Genomic DNA, 24,810 nt, shown 5'->3' with positions numbered 1-24,810 from the left:
ACAAATTAATCTCTGTACCTCAGTATACAGATTACATTGTGCTGTATGACATTTGCTTTGGAATCATAATTTTCTTTCAGCTGAGAGAAAGGGAACAGATTGATGAGCAACTAACCAGTTTCTGCCACACTCGCCATCATTTAATTAAACATAAATATATATTTAAATATATATTTAATTATATATCTTATTGAATAAAACAAGCTCCTATTTTGTTCATTATCAACTTTATTGAGGAATAATTCATATATATCTTTAAACTGTACAATTTAATGAGTTTTGACAGTTAGAGATACCACTCATGCACAATCAAAATACAGAGTATTTTCATCACCTCACAAGATATTCAGAGCCCCTTTGCATTCTATTTCTCTTCAACCCTGACTGCAAGCAAACATTGATTTGCTTTTTGTCATTGTAGTTTATTTTGCATTAACATAATTGAAATTATACAAATTATACTTAATGTACTCTCATATCTCTGGGTTTTTTCCCACAACATAATGATTTTAAGATTAATCCATATTGCTGCATATATCAGTAGTTTATTCCCTTCATTGCTGAGTATTAGAGCTCCATTAGACAAAATATTAAATACTGTTTATTCACTGAAGATGGAAACAGTTTTTCTCGTTTTGAACTTTCATAAATAAAATTGCTATAAATATTTATGCACAAGTCTTTGGGCAGATATATGATATTAATTATCTTGGGTAAATACATAGGCATAGAAAAATGGGGTTATGTGTTGTATATGCAGCATTTTATGAAATTCCAAATGGTTTTCGAAAATGTTTATAGATTTGTAGCCCCATAATCAGTGAATGACACTTCCAGTTGGTTCACATTCTGGCTCATACTTGGTATTACCAATGTTTTTCATTTTAGCCATTCTAATGGTGTGTACTAGTATCTCATTGTAATTTTGATTTGTATTTCTCAGATGAGTAATGATTGTGAATGTCATCTTCTATATGCAGTAAGCATTTATTTGTATGTCTTCTACAGGGAAGTCTCTATTCAAACTTTTGTCCATCTTTTATTTTGATAAGATATGTTTTATTATTTTACTTCTTTTTATGATTTTTAAGGTTCTAACCAAAAATAAATGTTGCTAGCACCAATGAGAAAACAATTTTTCTATGTTTTTCATTTAGGACTTTTATTATTTTAGCTTTTATTTTTTAGTCTATGATAAATTTAAAGTTAACTTTATGTGCAGAGTAAGGTAAGGACTGATTTCTTCCCATGCAGTTACCCATTTGTTTGAGTACAAATTATTAAAAACCACTATGGAAAACCGTATGGAGATTCCTTAAAGAACACAAAGTAGATCTACTATTTAATCCAGCAATTTCACTACTGGATATCTACCCAGAGGAAAATAAATCATTATATGAAAAAGAGACTCGCACACAAATGTTTAGAGCAGAACAGTCTGCAATTGCAAAAATATGGAACCAGCCTAGATGCCCATCAATCAACAAGTGGATAAAGAAAATGTGATATATATACACATATATATTTTATATATACATATATGTGCATATATATAAACATGGAATACTACTTAGCCATAAAAAGGAACAAAATAATGGCACTGACAGTAACCCAGATGAAGTTGGAGACCATTATTCTAAATGAAGTAGCTCAGGTATTGAAAACAAAACATGGTATGTTCTCACTTATAAGCAGGAGCTAATCTATGAGGATGCAAAGGTGTAAGAGTGATACAATGGATTTTTGGACCTTGGGGGAAAATGTGGAAGGGGTGGTGAGGGATAAAAGACTACACATTGGATACAGTGTACACTGTTCAAGTGGTGGGTGCACCAAAATCTCAGAAATCACCACTAAAGAACTTATCCATGTAACCAAACATCACCCGTTCCCTAAAATCTATTAAAATTAAAAAATTTACTCTCCCAATTGAATTGCCTTGGTAAGTCTGTTAACAATTAACTGGACACACACACACACAGGCAGACACAGAAACACACACACATATATAGTACAATAAAGTGAGACATAAAAAATACCTATATTGATATAGTATAGATATCGATAGACCATAGATCTATGATAAATTTAGTCTATGATAAATTTAAAGTTAACTTTATGTGCAGAGTAAGGTAAGGATTGATTTCTTCCCCTGCAGTTAGCCATCATAGATCTATGATCTATCGATATCTATACTATATTGATCGATATCAATCTATAGATGTATCTATATATAATGTGACATATAAATCCATATATCAATAGATATGGATATGCTGATAGATATCTATAGATATTATACTATAGATATAGATAGATATAGATACAGATATATATATATAGATCTAGATATAGATATAGGTTCCACCTATATATTTGTTTCTGGACTTTATCCCACTATGTTTATCTACATATCTATCCTGTTACCAAAACCTCATGTCCTTGATTAATGTCACTTTAAATAAGTCTTGAAATCAGGTAGTGTAGGTCTTCTCATTTGGTTCTTCTTTTTAATATTACTTTGACTATCATAGTTTGTTTTTATTCCCATATGTTTTAAAATCAACTTATGAAAATTTCAGAAGAAGACTGAGTATATGTATTTTAATTGCAATGAATATGTATCAATTTTTGAAGATCTGGAATATTAAGTTTTCTAATCCATGATCAAAATAACTCTCCAATTATATAGGTTATCAATATTTAACAATATGCTACAGCCTTTATCTTAGAGGTTTGCATATTTTTGTTCAAAGTATTCCTAGATACTTTATAATTTTTACACATTAAAGAAATTTTTTATATTAAATATTGAATTTTAGAATTTAGAAAAACACAATTCATCTTTATATTATTAACATTGTATCCTAAAAGCCTCTAAACTTAATTTTTATCTGGTAGATTTCTTTTTGTTGCTGTTCATTCCTTTAGATTTTCTAGGTAAACAATCAACAATCATGTCAACTGCAAGTAGTGTCATTCCTAAACCTTATAACTTTTTTTGCCATATTGCAAAAGCTAGAACCTTCGTACAGTATTGAATAAAAGTGACAAAAGAAGATCTCTCTCATTCACTATTTTAGGAGTAATGCATTCAACAGTTCAACAGCACAATGAGATAAATTGTGGATTATAATTTTTTGATTGACTAGTGACAAACTGTATATATTTATATTATAAAACTGATGTTTTGATATATGTATACATTATAGAATGATTAAATACACTAACATATTGATCACATAATATACTTAATTTTTTTTGTGATGAGAACATTTAAAGTCTACTTTCTGAGCAATTTTAAAATATGTTACACATTATTATTTTGTTGTTGTTTTCAAGACAGGGTCTCGCTTTATCACTGAGTCTGGAGTGCAGTGGTGTAACCTCTGCCACTGGGGTTCAAACGACTCTCCTGCCTCAGCCTCCCGAATAGCTGGGACTAGAAGCACACATCACCACTCACGGCTGATTTTTGGATTTTTAGTAGAGATGGGGTTTCACCCTGCTGGCCAGGCTGGTCTGGAACTTGTGACCTCAAGTGACCCACCCACTTAGGCCTCCCGAAGTGCTGGGATTACAGGTGTGAGTCACCCTGCCCAGCCCATTATTATTAATTGTAGTCACTGTGCTGACAATAGATCTCTGGAACTATTCCCTATGTCTAACTGAAATGTTTAACTATTTAACCAACATCTTTGCCCTCCCACGCAGCCCCTGTTAATCAACATTCCACTTTATGTTTCTATGAGCTAGACTATTTACAATTCCACATATGAAGGAGATCATGAAGAATTTGGTTTTCTGTGCCTGAGTTATTTCACTAGATATAATGTCTTCCAGATTTATTCATATTTTTGCAAATGACAAAATTTATTTTTCTTTTTTAGGCTGAATAATACCATTGTGCATATGTACCACAATTACTTTATCCATTCATCTGTTGATGAAACCTTTAATTCCATATCTTGACTATTGTGAATAGTGCTGCAATGAACATCAGAGTGAAGATATCTTTTTGACATACTACTTTTATTTCCTTTAAATGCATATTCAAAAGAAGAATTGGTGGGTTATATGGTTGCTCTATTTTTAAATTTTTTGAGGAACTGCCATATATTTTTCAATATAACTGTAATATTTTATATTTCTACCAACAGTGTATCAGGGTTCCCTTTTCTCTAACTCCTCACCACATATAATATACATAATTCATTCTTACAGGTGTGTAGTGATATATTGTTTAAATTTTCATTTCCCTGATGATTAGTGATGTTGAGCACCTTTCATATAGCTGTTGGTCTTTGTATATCTTCTTTTGAGAACACTCTAGTCAGGTTTTTACCTAGATAATCTTTATCAGTTTATAATGGTTCTCTTCTATTCCTAGTTTATTTTTTAAATAAATGAGGATTGACTTCTTAGAAATGACTTTTCTAATTCTATTAAAAGGATCCCATGATTTTCTCCTTCATTCTGTGATGTATATTGACTGATTTCCAAGTGTTAAACTTTGCATTCTAGGATAAAAACACACTTAGACATAATGTGTATCCTTTTTACACATTGCTGAATTTAATTTCCCAGTTGCATCCATGTATATCATTTTTATCGTAATGCTTTTACCTGATTTCACCAGAGAGTAATGCACATCTCATAATGTTAGCTGGAAATGTTTCCTCCTCTACTAATTTCTCTGAAAAGTTTGTGCAGAATTGGCAATATTTCTTCCTTAAATATTGTATGTAATTTACTAATTAAGCCACCAGGCAATTTAGTTGCCTTTGTAGGAAGTATTTTGTATTAGTTTACCAAGGCTGCCATAACAAAATACCACAGACTGGGTGGCTGCAATAACAGTAATTTCTCTTTGTCTCAGTTCTGAAGGCTAGAAGTCCAGTATAAATGTATCTGCAGATTTGATTTCTCTTGATGCCTGTTTCCTTGGCTTGCAGGAACTGCCCTCTGGCTGTATCGCACATGTTTTTTTTTTTTTTTTTTTTCCTTCTTTCCCCCCCCCCCCCTCTATGTTTGTGTGCATATCCCTGGTATCTATCTGTGTATCTAAATTTCTTTTTTTTTATCAGATGATTAGGGCCCATCCTAATGGCTTAATTTTGAATTGTTATTTTTTTAAAGATCTTATGTACAAATACAGTTACATTTTAAGGTACTAGGGGTTAGCACTTCAACATAAGAATTTGAGAGGCATGCAATTAAGCCAATAAGTGCTAAAACAGAAATTCAGTTTCTTTAATAGATACAGAGCTGTTCAGGTTGTTTCTCCCTGAGTGTGTTTTATGCTCTCTTTTTTTGTGTGTATGAACAGTTTAGCTAAGTGTTTATCAACTTTATTGATCTTTTTTTTTTTAGAACCAGCTTTTAGCTTTGTTAATTTTCTCTATTTTCTGCTTTTTCTTTCACTGTTTCTACTGCTTATTATTTCAGTTTTTATATATGTGGGCTTTACGGTAATATTCCTAGCTTCTTGAAAGAATGATTTTAAATCTTTATTCCTTACTAACATAATCATTTAGTGCTGTAAATGTCTCCTCTAAACAATGCTCTAGCTACAGTTCATGTGTTGGTATCGTGTATTTTTATTATCATTCAATTTAATTTTTTTCTGATTGTTTCTTTGTTGCTGGGTTATATGAAGAAGCATTTTGTTTAACTTTTTAATATTTGATGTTTTCCTAAATATCTTGTTATAAATAGTTACTAATTTAATTCTGCTTTTGTCAGAGAACATCCATGACGTGGTTTCATCTGATATATATTTATCAAGATTTGTTTTATAGTTAGCCCAGCATATGCTCCAATTTTACTATTTTCTATTTGGTTTGTTGTATTGTTTTAATAAGCACAGTTTTTGTGAACTAGGCCTTTTGGTACATATGCATGTTTTCCATTAAAAAGTGAATGCGCTTAATATGCAGCTTCAAGGTTTGGACCAAAAGATATGTAATACATGCATTAAGACAGGAATTTCATATACCCAAAAAGTACTGTTCAAAATCTTTTTAAATTAGTAATATTTCAATTTTTCCAATCATTTCTGAGCATTTTGAGCTAAATAAGGTGCCCGTAAGTGGATAAGTATTAAGTATCCTAAATAATTATTTGATAAATCCTAATTTACTTCCTATCAGTATGGTACTAATTACATCAATAAAATAGTTGATTAATTTAATTAAATAAAATTAAAGAAGAACTACTTAAATTGGCACTGATAAGTCATTCAACAAACAATTCTGTGGATAGACCTCTAGGTGTATTGTTGTATTTTTGGGTTTTTTTGGTTTGTTTGTTTTTTGGTTGAGACATGGTTTTGCCATGTTGAAAGGCTGGTACTAAACTGTCGGGCTCAAATGAGTCACCTGTCTTGGCCTCCCAACGTGTTAGGATAACAGTCATGAGCCACTATACCTAGCCAACATAAGATTCTTGATGTGACAATATTCCTAGCATATACATAGGAATGAATTTAAATAAATATCATTTTAATAATACATTTTTATCAACACATACTAACATTAAAAATAAGTGGCAGTGGAGGTTGAAAAGATATGTTTTAATTCTCTATTACTATTTCGTGATGTGCTGGTTATTGTTTTACTAGTTTTAAAGATTATAAAACACTAACTATACTGTTGGTATGACCCGTTTCTGGACTAGATTCGCAAAGTTGGCTAGTGCTTACATGTCCAGCTGTGCTAGAATACACTAGGTAGAGAAAAATAGGACAGCTGACAATGAACTCTAGATACTAGAGTCACATCTCAGCAGAGGAGAGAAAGGTGTAACAGAAATTACTAGCTCTGCTCTCCCTGCAAGAGTACCCATCATTTGAAACCTATAAAATTCAAAACCAGAGTAAAGGCAAAATTTTATAAAAGAGTATTGAGCAGGTATAAAGGCCTGACTGAACCCCACGGCAACAGAGGCTATAAAAATTTCATTAGTGACAACTTTTGTCTACTAATCTGCTGAGGGTGTTTCACCATCTTATCACATAAATTAATGATAACAATATTTAAATGCTACTCTATAAAAGATAGATTATTTATCTTTTATAATTTTAGTTCTATTGATATTCAAGGTAAAGTGTTCCACTCCCAGATCATATAGTACCATAAAGCCATTTATTTAGCTAAATTTTGTACCTCACTACTTACACATTCAAATTAATTGGATTAGTGATGACTTTCAAATCATTGGACAATAAAGTTTTTGTTATTTTTAATAAAAATGTCTCATATACTCCACACACAGATTCCCTCTTGACAATTTTTTCACTTCACTCTCATCACAGTTTCATGACTTTTTGTTTTATTATTTTTCCTTTAATTTTTGTTTTAAATGCCAGGGTACACATGCAGGATGTGCAGGCTTGTTACATAGGTAAACGTGTGCCATCGTGGGTTGCTACACCCATCAACCCATCACCTAGGTATTAAGCTCAGCATGCATTAACTATTTTTCCTAATGCTCTCTCTCCCTTCATGACTTTTTAATTAGTCTTGAAATACTAAAATACTTTTATAGCACTTCCTATGACCTAGTCCAGTTTATTTTAAAATTTAAATCTAAAGTGTATATAAAGCTTTCCTTATATCTACCTCTTGCCACACAGGATTGTTTTCTTTTTTTGACATGGTAGAAAGGCATTTTTTTAAGATAAAGAGGAAAATATAGATATCTCCTTATGTGACTAACAGTGATCACATTCTGCTCTCATCCCTTAATACCAATCTCTGTTTGGTTGGGCTGTTTAAATTATCCTTGTTCATGGGCTATGGGATTCATGGAGATGTCATGACATACATCTCCAATGAATAGACGATTGACAAGTGTAGCCACCGTTTACGGTTGTTCTTCATTGAGAGACATTACACAATATTCTGCTGATACACATTCTTGCATCCCATTTTATGGCCAGATCCTCAAGATTGTTGTCTCAATCCTGAGGCCACCATGCATGTCTATATGTTTTGGATATATCCTCTTTAATTTGGGGAAACTGGTTCCTCTTTGCCTGTTTTCCAGTAGCACAGGCACTTAATTAGTATATGAAAGACCAATACTCTCACCTTTTATAGGGCTCAGGTCTTTAAAAGTTATTCTTTTAGAGCTCAACTCCCTCAGATATAGAGAGAAGAAATACCTCCTCTTCTCTCTTATGTGAAAAACTATTTGCTTTCTTTTTCCATGGTAACATTTTTCACATGGCCCACTGTTCTTTGCATTATCATTTAGATCAACTACGGATAAATGAGTGTGGGCAGAGCTGGGCTCACATATTTCTCACTGAATTTTGTGGAGTAGAAGCTGGCTACAATTGCTGGCAGGTTTCTGAACTTAGGCTGAAGGTTCCTGGTACCTTTTAAACACAGGGAGAACACATGTCTTATTATATGACCGCACACAACTTCCCAACACACACAGGCACAAACACACACACACTTGAGTCTTTCAGCAGGTCTGCCATATTCCCGAGTACTTCACCAGGTACAATTAAAGATGCAACATCAACAATGTCAGAGTGCTCTGGTTTCCATCCAAGAAGATAAGACACTGCTTACCTACTGTATCTGAGGATATAGGATAGATCTAACCATCAGAAAAAATTAGATTTGTCACAGTTGTTGTAGGAGCGATAGGATATGTTAAAGGCAAACACTGAAAACTTAATGATTTTGCCTGCAATCTCATTTCTTTTCTACATAAATAGAATCCATTTCTGAGAAAAACTTTATGTCTTACAGGGCTCTGCAGGCAAGGATTGTGACTATGATCCTGCCAAAGCTTTAAAACACATTGTTTCCTTTACCCATTATCAAGAGGTTTGCCTGAAATTTGTTTCCAAGGAAGAATTAAAAAATACAAATCTAAGCAGAATAAAACTAAATATGAGATTTTTGTTTCTCATATTTTTAGGTGCATATGAAACATTCCTACCCAATTTCTTTTCTGATGTTTTTTCTTACCAGCCACGCCTCTCTACACTTCAAACACTTTTTTATCTCCAAAAAACAATGCTGATTCTAAACTACTTTCATTTCACCTCACATGTGACTCTATCCTTTGCTTCATCTTGCCCTAGCTCCACTCTGCCAAAGATCCATAGAACAGGAAATATTCTTTTCAGTGACTTTCTACTTCTCTGATGAGAACAAAGCACATTCCATAAACAGACCTTAGAAATATATCAGAAATTAATGTTACATCAAGAATCTTATCTTGCCTGGGTATAGTGGCTCATGCCTGTAATCCTAATATGTTGGGAGGCCAAGACAGTGGATCACTGAAGCCCGAGAGTTCAGTATCAGCCTTTCAACATGGCAAAATCTTGTCTCGATAAAAAAAAAAAAAAAATACAAAAATTAGCCAGGCACGGTGGTGCATGCCTATGGTCCCAGCTACTTGGGATGCTGAGATGGGAGGATCACTTGAGTCCAGGAAGTCGTTGAGGCTACAATGAGTCATTATTGTGCCACTGCACTTCACCCTGGGCAACAGAGCAAGACACTGTCTCAAAAAAAAAAAAAAAAAAAAAAAAAAAAAAAAAAGAAAAAAAACTTTTGCTTTTTTCTTCTTTTGTATCTAATAGTATAGAATATTAGTCTATTTCATGCTGAGCCTATTTATTCAGAGCAGCAGCCTAGGTCATACTATTTACAAACATATTTTTCTTACTTCTAGAGTAACAAAAGGTATATTAGTTAGCATGTATTTTTCTTCCTCTGAAAGGCTTTCATTACTAGAAGGTACATGGGTCCCAGTAATAAATGCTCCCACTTAGACCAAGTCAGGAATGTATGCCTACTGGGTTATACATAGTCCTAAGGATCATGGACTATATAGTAGCCTCATGTATCATAATACACTATCTCATAATTCTTCTGGTTGTTTCTCCTATGTATAATGCTTTCCCATCTTGGAAATTTATGTGAAATTGACTAAATAAATAATGGAATCTGGTTCATTACAGATTCTTGCATAATTCTAATTATTCTAGTATCTATAAAAATATCTTGGAAAGAGTATCAAAATCAATATTAAGTTTGCTCATTTTGTATTTTTAATTATCCTTTGTTTATTAATTTTTCAGGAATAAGTATTAGCACCAAATTCAATGGTCCTTCTTCTAATAAAACCTGTAATGCAAGCATTAGGAGACATATCATGTGAAATGATTAGATAACAAAAATATACTGTATCTTCCCATTAGTTTGGTCTATACCTTCCTATAAGTCTACCTATATTTGGGCAACTTTTCTGACTTTGTCTTAACATCATGACATAAAACTTCTGTCCTGCTCTAGTCCTCAAAATGGCTATATCAGGATAGAAGTGGTAAAACAAGAAATGGGATAAGCCATGGTGAACTCCCAGGATTTTAAGGATGTTCCATAATCAGACTCTAAGAGAATAATGTAAATTAGTGTTAAGGCACAATAACCAGCATTTAAGGATAAATTAAAAAATCAGAGTTCAGAGAGGGCAATGAGGGATTGACTAAAATTTTATGAACATTTCTAACCAGTATCTCAGGTTATTTTAAATGTGTAAAATATAGAAAGTGCAGTTTTCTCTTCCCTAAAGGTAGAATAACAATGTCCACACTAGGACAGTTTTTTTAGAAATTTTTAAATCTATTTTTAATTGAAAAATAATCATGTATATTTATAAGGTATAATGTGATGTTTTCATCTAAGTATATGTTGTAGAAAGATTCAGTCAAGCTCATTAATATATCCATCACCTCACCAACTTGCCTTTTTGTCTGGTGAGTATGTTAAAAATCTATTCTTTTAACAGTATTGAAATATGCAATACATTATTAACTGTGGTCGCATAAAGTACAATTGATTGCTAAAACTTATTCCTTCAGTCTGAGACTTTTTACCCTTTGATCAACATCTTCCCCTTTCCTATGGTTTCTCCTCCTCTCCAGCCTCAAGTATTTACCTTTCTACTCTCCATTTCTATCAGATCAACTTTTTAAGACTCCACATCTAAGTGAGATCATACAGAATTTGTATTTCTGTGCCTGGCTTATTTCACTTAGCATAACATTGTCCAATTTCATTGATGTTGTTATAAATGATAGAATTTCCTTCTCTTTAAAGACTGAATACTATTCCATTGCGTATATATGCCACATTTTCTTGATCCATTCATCTGCTGATGGACAGTTACGGTGATTTCATATCTTAGCTATCATGAATAATATTAAAATGAACATGGGAGTATAGGTATCTCTTTAGCAAATCAATTTCAATAACTTTGGATACATCTTTAGAAATTTTCTAAACTTGAAGAGGAGAGAACACTTCCAAATGAATTTGCAAGACCAGAATTACCCTCACACCAAAAACTGACAAGGATATTACAAAAAAACAAAATTAGAAGCCAATGTCCCTGATGAAAATAGATGTAAAAATCCTCTAACGAAATGCTAGCAAACTGAATTCAAAAGCATATTAAAAGTATCATTGACCATTCTACCCTCATCTGATAAGATTTATCCCGGAGATGCAAGAACAATCCAATAATGCAAATCTATAAATATAATACACCACCTTAACAGAATGAAGACCAAAAATTATATGACCATCTCAGCAGATGCAGAAAAAGCATCTGACATAATTCTACATCCTTTCATAGCAAAAACTCTAAAAAAATACGGTATAGAAGGAATGTACCTCAACACAATAAAGGCCACATATAAAAAATCCACAGCGAACATCATACTCTAAGGTGAAAGTTGAAAGCTTTTCTTCTAAATTCCAGAAGAGAAGGATGCTTACCTTCACTGCTTCTATTTAACATGGTACTGGAAGCCTAGCTAGGGCAACTGGCAAGAGGGAGAAATAAAAACATCCAAAATAGAAAGAAGGAAATTACATTGCTCTTATTTATAAACATAATACTATATAAGGAAAACTCAACTCCAATAAAACCTGTTAGAATTGATAAACAAATTCAGTAAAGTTTCAAGATACAAAAATCAACATACAAAAACCAGTAGTGTTTCTGTATATACCAACAAACCACTATCTGTAAAATAATAATAATAATAAAATATCATTTACATAGCTACCAAAAAATTACTTGGGAATAACTTTAACCACACATGTGAAAGACCTGTACACTGAAATCTATAAAATATTGAGAAGGAAATAGAAGTAAGCACAAATGAATGGAAAGAAAACTTTTTCTCATAGATTGGAAGAATTAATACTAATAAAACCTCCAAACTACCCAAAGTGATCTACAGATTTAATATAATCCTTATATCAAAATTCCAAAGACATTTTCACAGAAATAAAGAAATCCTAAAATATGTGTTGAATCATGAAAGGCTCTAAATAGCAAAAGCAATCTTGGGCAAAAAGAACAAAACTGGGGGCTCCACAAATTCTAAACTCAAAATATATTATAAAGGTATAGCAAATAAAACAGCATTATACTGGCATAAAAACAGACACATAGACTAAAGAAACAGAATTGAGAGCCAAGAAATAAATCCACACATTTATGACCAATTTATCTTCAACAAAGATGCAAAAAACACACATTTTGGAAAAGACAGTCTCTTCAATAATTCGTGTTGGGACTATTCAATATCCACATGCAGAAGAATGAAATTAGACTCATGTCTCATATTATATATAAAAATCAACGAAAATATATTAAAGACTTTAACGCAAGCCTGAAACTATAAAACTACTTGAAGAAACCATAGTGGAAATGTTTCATGACACTGGTTTGGGCAATTATTTTTTTGGATATAAACTCAAAAGCACAGAAACTAAAAGCAAATATGGATAAATGGAATTACATCAAACTAAAATTTCTGCTTAGTCAAGAAAAGAATCAACAGACAGTCTACAGCATGGGACAAAATATTTCATAACCATATATTTGATAAGGAGTTAATATCCAAAATATATAAGGAACTCAAATAACCCAATAGTAAGAAAACAAATAACTGATTTAAAAATAGACATAAAATTTGGATATTTCTCAAAAGAAGATGTACAAATGGTCAATTAAATATAAACAATGCTGAGCAGCATTAATCATCAGAGAAATACAAACTAAAACCACTATGAGACAGCATCTCATACCAATTAAAATGGACATTATAAAAAAGACGAAGGATAAATGTTGGTGAGGATGTGGGGAAATAGAACATTGCACACTGGTGGTGTCATTATAAACTAGTACAACTGTCCTGGAAAATGTCATAAAAAATCCTAAGAAAAAAATTACATTGTCATACGATTCAGCAATTCTACTACTGGGCATATATCCAAAGAAAATAAAATTAATGTAATCCAGGACTTTGGGAGGCCAACGCAGGCAGATCACTTGAGCTTAGGAGTTCAAGACTACCCTGGGCAACAAGAAAAAAACCCAATTCTACAAAAAAATAAAATAAAATACAGTACAAAATTTAGCTGGGCGCGGTGGTACTTGCCTATACTCCCAGCAAATCAGGAGACTGAGACAGGAGGATTGACTGAGCCTAAGAGGTCAAGGCTGCCATGAGCAGTGCTTGTGCCACTGCACTCCAGCCTGGGAGACAGAGAGAGACCCTGACTCAAAAATAAAAAAAAATAAATAAAAATAAAATAAGATAAAATCATTGAAGAGATATCTTTACTCCCCTGTTCATTGCAGCATTACTCATAATAGCCAAGATATGGAATGTACCTAAGTGTATATCATGGATGAATGGATAAAGGAAATATGTCATATATTCCCAATTCAGCTCTAAAAAGGAAGGAAATATTGTCATTTGCAACAAAATGGATAAGCCTGGAAGACATTATATTAAGTGAAATAAAGCAAGCACAAGAAAACAAATATCACACGGGAGGCTGAGGCAGGAGAATTGCTTGAACCCGTGAGGCAGATGTTGCAGTGAGCCGGGATTGTGCCATTGCACTCCAGCCTGGTCAAAAAGAGTGAAATTCAGTCTCAAAACAAACAACAACAAAAACAAAAAACAAATATCACATGATTGCACTTACATTTTACACCTAAAAAAATTTAACTTGAAGAAGTAGAGTAGGATAATGGTTACCTAAGGATAGGAGTGGCATGGAGTTGGGAAGATATTGGTCAAAGTATTCAAAAATTCAGTCAGATAGGAGGAATAAGGTCCAGAGATGTAATTCACAACATAATGACTATTGTCAATAACAATATATTATATTATTGAAAATTGCTAAAGGCAAACTTTGAGTGTTTTCACCAAAAAAGATGTAATATCATGCATATGTTAATTAGCTTGATGTAGCCATTCTTCAATGAATACATATTTCAAAAGAATATGTTGCACATGATAAATAATTTTTATTTGGCAATTTAAAATAAATTAGTATAAAATAAATAAATATAAAGTAAGCTGAATTGAAATATGGTCCTTTATTTTTGCTGCATTGACAATAATGGATGACCTTCTTAGACACACAAAAAATTGGAGAGCAGAAAGAGGTGGAGTATTTTGAAAGTGGTAAATGAAAATGTCTATCAACTCAGAATTCTGCATTCATTGAAAATTTTCCTAAGGAATAAAAGTAAATTAACAACTTTCTCAGATGAAAGAAAAAGAAAAAATATGGCCAATAGACGTGATCTAAAAGAACTTATAAAGAATATCCTTAATATAGAAGAAATGATACCAGAAAGAAACATGGAAAACTAAGAATGAAGGGAAATGAGACAAATAGTAAACAAACTGTGTAAATAAAATAGACTATTCTTTTCCTCTTGAAATCTTCAACACATGTTTGACATTTGAAACAAAAGTTGAAACATTGTCTGATGGTGTTTTTAAAATATGTGCATGCAATATATAAGACACTTATATATTATGTGTCTACGATGGTAACATTTTTATATTCCAACTTAAGTACAAAAAGATTGATTTATAATAGGCTATGGAGAGTTTTTGCATTTTTTAAAAACCCTAGAGTAACTATTGAAAACTACACAAATATATTCAAAATCACAATATATAAAGTAGAAGATAAAATAATGAACAAACAAAAATGAACAATAAAATTATAATCTATATCCACACCGTAACTATTTCACATGCAAATAATCTAAAAATATCAATTAAAAGTCAGAACTTATCAAAATGGATTAAAAAAATACATGATACAACTCTATACTACCAACAAGAAACTCATTATAACCATAGTAACATAGGTAGGCAAAAAGCAGAAGATATACCATAGTAACACTATTCAGTAGTAAGCAGGAGTGTCTATATTAATATAAGACAAAGTAAACTTCAGAGCAAAAAAAAAAATAAAAATTACCAGACAAAAAAGGAATATTTTTATTTCTTAATTCACTAAGAGTAATGACAATATGTCATAGAAGCTACTATTTAATTTATATCTTAGCAAATATTTTAGTGGTTATTGTTAAATATTTATTTTTTATATTTCTTTTTTCTTTCTTTTATTTATTTGTTAACTAGTTATCTCTAAGTTCTTTAGACAAGAATACCAATTAACTATCAAAAATTAATGTCTCAGTCCTCAACACAGATTATTACCAAAAAAAACTGAATTACTCTTCTATCATAGAGTATCATAGAATGATAGAAGTCTAATTAGACAAACACAAAACATTAATAAAACCATTAATCAGTTCCAGTAGACTTTTGGTGGAGTTTTCTAAAATCATATTTTCAGTGAAGAGAGTTTGATTTATTTTCCTATGCAGATACATGTATTTCTTTTTCTTTACTGATTGCTCTGGCTATCATGTTCAGTATTATGTTGAGTAGGAGTGGTTAAGAGTGGGCATCCTTGCATTGTTCCAGTTCTCAAGGTGAATGATTCCAGCTTTTGCCCATTCACTATGATGTTGACTATGAGTTTTTCATACATGGCTTTTATTATTTTGAGGTATGTGCCTTTGATGCCTAGTCTGTTGAGGGATTTTATAATGAAGGGATGTTGAATTTTGTTGGAAGCTTTTTCTGAGTCTAGTGAGATGATCATTGTTTTGTGTGTTTTTAATTTTATGTAGGGAATCACACATGTTGATTTGCATATGTTGAATCAACCTTGCCTCCCAGAAATAAAACCTGCTTGATCAAGGTGAATTAACTTTTAGATGTGCTGCTGGATGCGATTTGTTAGAATTTTGTTGAGAATTTTTGTATGTATATTCATCAAGGATACTAGCCTGAAGTATTTTTTTGTATCATAGTTCAGCCAGATTTTGGTATTAGGCTGATGGTGGCTTCATAGAATTTATTAGGAAGGAGTTCTTCCTCTTTGAATATCTGAAATAGTCTCAGTAGGTTCAGAACCAGTTCTTTTTATGTATAGTAGAATTAGACTGTGAATCCATCTGGTCCAGGGCTTTTATAGGTTGGTAGGTTTCTTATTACTAATTCAATTTCAGATTTTAAAATTGGCCTATTAAAGGGTTTTAATATTATTTCCAAGAATTTATTCATTTTAGATTTTCTTTTTTATTTTCTTTTTGAGACAGAGTCTCACTCTGTTGCACAGGCTTGTTGCGGGAAGTCAGGGACCCCAAACAGAGGGAACGACTGAAGCCATGGCAGAAGAATATAAATTCTGAAGATTCCATGGACATTTATTAGTTCCCGAAATTAATACTTTTATAATTTCTTACGCCTGTCTTTACTGCAGTCTCTGAACATAAATTGTGAAGATTTCATGGACACTTATTACTTCCCCAATCAATACCCTTGTGATTTCCTATGCCTGTCTTTACTTTAATTTCTTAATCTCGTCATCTTAATAAGCTAAGGAGGATGTATGTCGCCTCAGGACCCTGTGATGATGTGTTAACTGCACAAATTGTTTGTAGACCATGTTTGTTTGAACAATATGAAATCTGGGCACCTTGAAAAAGGAACAGGATAACAGCAATGTTCAGGGAACAAGGGAGATAACCTTAAACTCTGACTCCCGCTGAGCTGGGCAGAATAGAGCCATATTTCTCTTCTTTCAAAACCAAAGAGGAGAAATATCACTGAATTCTTTTTCTCAGCAAGGAACATCCCTGAGAAAGAGAATGCACCCCTGAGGATAGGCCTCTAAAATGGCCACTTTTGGGATGGCTGTCTTTTACGGTCATAGACAAAGGGATGAAATAAGCCCCAGTCTCCTGTAGCGCTCCCAGGCTTATTAGGACAAGGAAATTCCTGCCTAATAAATTTTGGTCAAACCAGTTGTCTGCTCTCAAACCCTGTCTCCTGAGAAGATATTATCAATGACAATGCATGCCTGAAACTTCATTAGCAATTTTAATTTTGCCCCATCCTGTGGTCCTGTGATCTCGCCCTGCCTCCATTTGCTTTGTGATATTTTATTACCTTGTGAAGCATGTGATCACTGTGACCCACATGTTATTCATACACTTCCTCCCCTTTTGAAAATCGCTAATAAAAAGTTGCTGGTTTTACGGCTCAGGGACATCACGGAACCTGCCGACATGTGATGTCTCCCCCAGACACCCAGCTTTAAAATCTCTCTCTCGTACTCTTTCCCTTTATTTCTCAGACCAGCCAATGCTTAGGGAAATAGAAAAGAACCCATGTTGAATATCGGGAGTGGGGTTCACCCGATAAAGGAGTGCAGTGGCACAATCTTGGCTCATTGCAACCTCCACTTCCCAGATTCGAATGATTCTTCTGCTTCAGCATCCTGAGTAGCTGGGAATATAGGCACCCACCACCATGCTCAGCTAATTTTTGTATATTTATTAGAGATAGGGTTTTGCCATGTTTGCCAGGCTGGTCTTGAACTCCTGACCTCAGGTAATCTGCTCACTTTGCCCTCCCAAAGTGCTTGAATTACAGGCATGAGCCACTATGCCTGGCCTTCTCTAGATTTTCTAACTTGTGTGCACAGTGTTGTTCATAATATTCTCTGAGGTCTTTTGTATTTCTCTGGATCAGTTGTAATATCATCTTTGTCATTTCTGATTGTGTTTATTTGGTTCTTTCCTTTTTTACTTTGTTAATGTAGCTAGTGGTCCATTACACTTATTATTTTGAAAGACAAACATTTGGTTTCCTTAAAAGTTTTTATTGATTTTTGCATCTCAATTTCACGATACAAACTCAATGTATAAAAATCTGTAGCATTTTTTATATACTAATAACATCCAGGCTGAGAGTCAAACTAAAAACCCAAGCCCATTTACAATAGTCTCAAAGAAAATGAAATACCTAAGAATACAGCTAAGCATGGAGGTAAAAAATCTCTACAAGAAGAACTACAAAACACTTCAGAAAGAGGCCGGGCGCAGTAGCTCACACCTGTAATCCCAGCACTTTGGGAGGCCAAGGTGAGTGGATTACCTGAGGTCAGTAGTTCGAGACCATCCTGGCCAACATGGTGAAACTCCATCTCTACTAAACATACAAAAATTAGCCAGGCATGGTGGCATATGCCTGTAATTCCAGTTACTCAGGAGGCTGAGGCAGGAGAATTGCTTGAGCCTGGGAGACAGAGGTTGCAGTGAGCTGAGATCGTGCCACTGCACTCTAGCCTGGCTGCTGACAGAGTGAGACAATTTCTCAAAAAAAAAAAAGAAAAAAAAAGAAAAAATCAAAATATGCATGCTGTCACATAAAGGTTGAATATTCAAGATATACAACAGGTAAGACATACTCCCATATTGCTTTAATATAAGATGAAAAAATGATGCATTTTAAGTTTTGTAACTTTTAAAAGCTTTCATAGATTTTAAAAGCTTTAATCAATAAAACAAAAAATAGTATTTTATTCTTCAATAAGACTCAGTAAGAAAGTAATTTAATATGCAAAAGAGATAACCTTATTCAAGGTTGGCCTTATCTTTTGATCCAAAAACATTGCCAGTGCCTTTAACTGGCATAATTTTGCATAAATATACTACAATTTAGAACTGATTAGTATTGCAATTAGGAAGGCAAATTACTGTAAATTGTTATTTGAATATAATATAAACAGATGGCATATGTGTTACACACAATGTTTTTGTAAAAAGAGATACCTAATTAGTCTCTTCATAATAAATATTCTTTCGTTAGGCATCTAATGAGTAAAATTAATATAAATGTACATAATGCTGCAAAGATTCTCATAATATAGAGAAGGTGGGTGTTCAAGCTATACATAATCAAATCTAAACCATACAAAATGTATATGGTTTGTCATAAAAGGCAGGAAAAAGAACAAGTGCTTGAAATGCAGACATTAATAAAAATAGACCTATTAATATTTCAGAACTAGAAAGAATAGTATTACCTTGGATATTGAACTGTTCAAGACAGCAGATATTCATTTGGTTTATTTAATTCCATGTGTTTCTGAAAATCATACAAATGTCTTAAAAACTATTTCTAGTCAAAAACTTCCATTTTATTTAAAAACACATACTTGTGGCTGAGCACAGTGGCTCACGCCTGTAATCCTAGCACTTTTGGAGGCCAAGGTGGATCATGAGGTCAGGAGTTCAAGAACAGCCTAACCAAGACGGTGAAATCCTGTCTCTACTAAAAATACAAAAATTAGATGGGTGTGGTAATGGGTGCCTGTAATCCCAGCTATTCAGGAGGTTGATAAAGAGAACTGCTTGAACCCAGGAGACAGAGGTTGCAGCGAGCCAAGATCGCGCCACTGCACTCCAGCCTAGGCGACAGAGTGAGAGACTCCATCTCAAAAAAAAAGGAAAAAAAAGAAAAGAGAGAGACACTTGTATTTCTTTTCATAAAGTAAACCTATGATGAAGACAGAAGACTTTTAAAAACTAGAATTTTTCTTTTTTTTTTTTTTTTTTTTTTTTTTTTTGAGACAGAGTCTCGCTCTGTCGCCCAGCCCAGGCTGGAGTGCAGTGGCGCGATCTCGGCTCACTGCAAGCTCCGCCTCCCGGGTTCACGCCATTCTCCTGCCTCAGCCTCCCGAGTAGCTGGGACTACAGGCGCCCACAACCGCGCCCGGCTAATTTTTTGTATTTTTAGTAGAGACGGGGTTTCACCGTGGTCTCGATCTCCTGACCTTGTGATCCGCCCGCCTCGGCCTCCCAAAGTGCTGGGATTACAGGCGTGAGCCACCGCGCCCGGCAAACTAGAATTTTTCTTCATCTAAAAAAGAACATAGGGCCAGGTACTGTGGCTCATACCTGTAATCCCAGCACTTTGGGAGGCCGAGGCGGGCAGATCACAAGGTCAGGAGTTCAAGACCAGCCTGACTAACATGGAGAAACCCCATCTCTACTAAAAATACAAAAAAAATTAGCCGGGTGTGGTGGTGCACACCTGTAATCCCAGCTACTGAGGAAGCTGAGGCAAGAGAATTGCTTAACCCAGGAGGTGGAAGTTGCAGTGAGCTGAGATTGAACCACTGCACTCCAGCCTAGGTGACAAGAGTGAAACTCCATCTAAAAAAAAAAAAAAAAAAAAAAAAAAAAAAACATAAAATTGTATAATTCAATTATTTCTTTCTTATAAATATTAGTTATTATATTTCATCAGATTCAAGCATTGAATATATTTTTCCTGTATATCTAACTGAGTCAGTATGTGATATAGATTGTTTTTGGTTTTCTAATCCACCAAACCTGGGTATTTTTATAATAAAATATAGAAAAGAACTTTTTGACCAACTAATTTGTAATGTGAGAAATATAAAAATGGGTGATAAAATGTCTTTTCAATATATGTCTAATACTAATTAAAATGCAACTGAATACAACTTTAAACAATGTTTTAATTGTGAGTTATGAAGTATTTTTAAAACAAAGGCAAAATAAAATCAAATATAAAAATAAAACATTTGCATATTTACTTCAGAATTTTTTTAAGAAATAAAATATCACAAATGATTTAAAGTTTTCCTAATCATTTCATTGTTCCACCTCCCCTTCCTCTGCCACAGTTAATACATCTTCTTCCAGTGAATGGTTGTAAGAAATCTGCAGCATATATATAGATCTATACGCAATGCAGTAGTGGTTTATTTTTCACAATAAGTTGTGTCATAATTAAATTCTTGTAATTTTCTTTTTCATCAGCATACTGCTGTAAAGATTTATCTGTATTAAACACACCTGATTTATCCATTTTGACTGCATTATAGAAATAAATTATGGTAAAATGGTAGTGTTTCTTTATACATTTCATTATATTTGGATATTTGTTTCAAAGTGGGTCCCATTAAACATATATTGAAATAAAAATGCATCTATATGTGTATTTGTATACAAATTCAGGGTTATCCCTTTGGGGTATACACCTTTGACTGTTGCTTTATAGAATATGTTCATCTTTACTATCACAAAGTCTTGCCAAAAATTTTCCAGAGAAATACAATTATTTTATACATGTGTTAAATAATGTGGTAAGATTTTCTTTCAATAGACGTGTTAACAATTGGTACTACATGATTATCTAATTTGTGCAAAATGGAAGTGTGTGAAATAGTATCTCACTGAGAATAGGCCCAATTTTATTTTTATTTTTTTGAGACAGAGTCTCACTCTGCCACCCAGGCTGGAATGCAGTGGCGCGATCTCCACTCACTACAACCACAGTCTCCCAGGATCAAGCGATTCTCCAGTCTCGGCCTCCTGAGTAGCTGGGATTACAGGCATGTGCCATCATGCCTGGCTAATTTTTGTATTTCAGTAGAGGCGGGGTTTCACCATGCTGGCCAGACTGGTCTTAAACTCCTGACCTCAAGTGATCCTCCCGCCTCAGTTTCCCAAAGTGTTGGGATTACAGGTGTGAGCCACCATGCCCAGGAGAATAGGCCAATTTTTATATTTGTATTTTATATATTGCTTTGTCTTTTTAAATATTTATATTTTTAGATTGTTACGTATATGAGATATGCAGCTTATTTATTTATTTTTGTTTTTTGGAGACAGAGCCTTGCTCTGTCACCCAGGCTGGAGCGCAGTGACGTGATTTTGGCTCACTGCAAGCTCTGCCTTCCAAGTTCATACCATTCTCCGGCCTCAACCTCCCAAGTAGCTGGGACTACAGGCGCCCGCCACCATGCCTGGCTAATTTTTTGTATTTTTAGTAGAGATGGGTTTTCACCGTGTTAGCCAGGATGGTCTCTTTCTCCTGACCTGGTGATCCACCTGCCTCGGCCTCCCGAAGTGCTGGGATTACAGGCGTGAGCCACCATGCCCAACCAATATGCAGCTTATTTATTTCTTGTTCTCATAGACTCTGATGCTATAGAATTTGAAATTTCTAATTTAATCTTTCAACAGATAAAGACAATTGTTTTTTATAATAATGGTTTTCAAACTGGCATAAGCCTGTAGGAAAATAATGAAATAAGGTACTTTTAATCAAAGTGCCCTATCAGTCAGAATTTTATATAATTTTATTCTGCAAAATACGTAGATATCTTACCCTTAAGTGCTTAATTTGATCATATTATTAAAATAAAGGTAAAGCAGAATATTTAATCTAAATCTAAATACTTAGGTCTGGTTTGTCCCAAGGACAACTTTTTAATTCATGTCTCATCTGCAGCCACTTCCCTCCTATTATGCAAGGGAACGAATCACATATTGCAGCTTAATTCCTAGCTTACTTCATCTCTTCTCCAATTTTCCTGCCTAAAAATAGAGCCCAAAGAAGCACAAGTTCCATGTGTGGCAGAAAATGATTAAAGAACCATGTGAGGCCCTGCTGACACTGGCATTAGAATCAGTGTACTTCCCATTCAAGTGAATGACTTTGATATTTGTGCATTGCAATATTACTTAATATTCAAAGAAGAAACCTCAAAATTTCCATAGCACTGATTCCCTTTGAAATATAGTGATAAGAGCTTAAAATACAAAGTACAAATTATTCCAGAATGATTCTATCAGAGAGGTATAAAATGATCCTCTTATTGCTACTACAAGCTGCTAGATTAATTTTATGTATATATGAATTGGTCAGAGTTTTCCAGAGAAACAGGACTAATAGGATACACATACACAAACATATATGAACACAACTCACACACAGAGAGAAGGGGAGAGAGAGAGGGAATATTTTAATTAATTGGCACATGTGATTATAGGGATGACAAGTCTGAAAACTACCAGGTAGGTCAGCAGGCCAGAGACACAGAGAAGAGCTGATATTGCAGCCTCTAGTACAAGTGGCGACTGGATTTTGAGGAGGGAGCCAAGATGGCCAACAACACACAGCCAAGAAGAGTTTCTCCTACTAAGAGAGACCATACTATCAAGTAGACCGGCACACTCCAAACAGGTTTTTGGAAAGAAGGCACTGAGAATTAGTGGAGGGAAAATGCAGACACTAGGCTGAAAGGAGAGGAACCCAGGAATCCTGCATGGGGTTAGTGAGTACCAGGACTCATTCCTGCCTTGAACAGCTCTTGAGAAAGGGGTGAGTGAAATAGGCATGGAGTGGCCCAGTCTTGTCACTGACCTCTGGAATCCTTGCTGCAGGAAAACACATGACTCCCACAGATATTTGAACTGGCAGGGAGATCTGCTCAGAGAGTTGCCAGAGACAGAACTCTGGCTGCCTGGAGTCCAGAGGGTTTGGCCCAGGAGTGGTTATAGTGGAGAACAGCCACAGATGCTGATTCCTCAATGCTCACTATGTTCCTCTAGGGACGCTTAGCCCTTTGTTGCCTGTCAGATCTGGGCAGGGCAAGGTCATCTTGCCCATGGGAAGAGGCCAGTTTGATCTGAGTATCACCCTCTTTGCCAGCCTATCCCAGAGTCACCGCCTGGCCATGCCTGCTTTCAGTGTGGCCTCAGCTGCCCAGCAGAGGAGCTTGCCATGGTCACAGCTCTTCTGTCAACAGACTCCACCTAAGAGTCAGAGAGCTTCTGCAGGCAGTCCCCTGCAGGTGAAAAACCACCTGCAGCCCTCCCTCGTCAGCACATAATTGCCCAGAGCCTCACCCTGCTGCTTCACCAGTACACACTCACTTGCAGCCTGCCTCTGTGCCTTCACTGTATTTCCACATGGAGACTCCCACTACCCACTGGACCCCCACTGAAGTGCTTTTGCTGGCATCCCTCATTGAAGTGTTGTGGTCAGTGGATTGTGAACACCTTGGCCCCTTCAGTACTGTTGGTGCTTAACCTTGAGGGACCAGAGAAAAAAGTTGCAAGCCTGGTCCCAGCCACCAAGGGTGAGAGCATGACACACAGGAGGGCTGAGCTAAGCCTTGCCCTCCTGAAATCATACAGAAACAAAGCCAATTGACTAAACCCAACTTATATACAGTTAAGCCTCCAAAGGTGTCAAAGAATATAAATCAAAATGCCCCATTCAAACAAAGGCCAGCGACTTCAAAGATTAAAGGAACATCAGCTCACATAGGGGAGGAAGAATCTGTGCAAGAACTCTGGCAACTCTAAAAGCCAAAATGTCGGGAAGGGGAACATCACACACCGGGACCTATCATGGGGAGGGGGGAGGGGGGAGGGATTGCATTGGGAGTTATACCTGATGTAAATGACGAGTTGATGGGTGCTGACAAGTTGATGGGTGCAGCACACCAACATGGCACAAGTACACATATGTAACAAACCTGCACGTTATGCACATGTACCCTAGAACTTAAAGTATAATAATAATAATAAATAAATAAATAAAAAGAAAGAAAGAAAAAATAATAAAAAATAATAAAAAATAAAAGCCAAAATGTCCTCTAACCTCCAAACAACTGTACTAGCTTTCCAGTAATGGTTATTAATCAGACAGAAATGGCTGAAATGACAGAAATAGAATTCATAATCTAGATGGAAATG

The sequence above is a fragment of the Macaca thibetana genome, chromosome 6, assembly GCF_024542745.1.
Source record: "Macaca thibetana thibetana isolate TM-01 chromosome 6, ASM2454274v1, whole genome shotgun sequence".
Classification (NCBI taxonomy): domain Eukaryota; kingdom Metazoa; phylum Chordata; class Mammalia; order Primates; family Cercopithecidae; genus Macaca; species Macaca thibetana.
The sequence above is the reverse complement of the archived record's forward strand: the minus strand, read 5'-3'. Positions refer to the sequence as shown.